Genomic DNA, 1,150 nt, shown 5'->3' on the forward strand with positions numbered 1-1,150 from the left:
TTGAGAAGGCTACTATAGGTTTCATGTTGCTAATAAAAGTAGTTGTACGTTATTTTCACAATTTGTTTTGTTTTTCATTACTTTACACATCTTAGTTTATATAAACTGTCATTTTATTTATTTCTTTTTTTATGGTCATTTTTTAAAACAACATATTATGATATCAATAAATTATATTTTAGAATTTTAGATTTAGAAAAACTCAAATATTAATTCGTTACAATTTAAGTCAATTAATTCAATCATAATCTTTTTTGCATTATCTCTATTTTTAGTGTTTAATAAAACATATATTAACTTTTTTTTAAATTTTTTTAAAATAATTAAATAATTCTACAAAGGTTGATTTGGAATAGTAAACATAGTCAGTCACCTTGAGAAAGCTACAATAGGTTTCATGTTACTAATAAAAGTAGTTGTACGTTATTTTCACAATTTGTTTTGTTTTCAAACTTTAACCCATCTTAGTTTATATAAGCTGTCATGTTCTTTAGATCTTTTTTATGGTCACTTTTTAAAACAACATATTATGATATCAAAAATTATATTTTAGAATTTTAGATTTTAAAAAACTCAAATATCAATACGTTACAATTTAAGTCAATAAATTTAATCATAATATTTTTTGCATTTTTCTTTATTTTTAGTGTTTAAAACATATATTTAAATTTTATTAAAAAAAGTTTAAAATAAGTAAATAATTCTACCAAGGTTGATTTGGAATAGTAAACATACTCACCTTGAGAAGGCTACTATAGGTTTCATGTTACTAATAAAAGTAGTTGTACATTATTTTAACAATTTGTTTTGTTTTTCACAAATTTAAACCATCTTAGTTTATATAAACTGACATTTTCTTTATTTCTTTTTTTATGGTCATTTTTTTAAAACAACATATTATGATATCAATAAATTATATTTTAGAATTTTAGATTTAGAAAAACTCAAATATCAATTCGTTATAATTTAAGTCAATTAATTTAATCATGATGTTTTTTGCATTATCTCTGTTTTTAGTGTTTAAAACATATATTTAACTTTTTTTTATAAAAATTTTAAAATAAGTAAATAATTCTACAAAGGTTGATTTGGAATAGTAAACATAGTCACCTTGAGAAGGCTACTATAGGTTTCATGTTACTAATAAAAG

The sequence above is a fragment of the Lathyrus oleraceus genome, chromosome 7 (genome assembly GCF_024323335.1).
Source record: "Lathyrus oleraceus cultivar Zhongwan6 chromosome 7, CAAS_Psat_ZW6_1.0, whole genome shotgun sequence".
Lineage (NCBI taxonomy): Eukaryota > Viridiplantae > Streptophyta > Magnoliopsida > Fabales > Fabaceae > Lathyrus > Lathyrus oleraceus.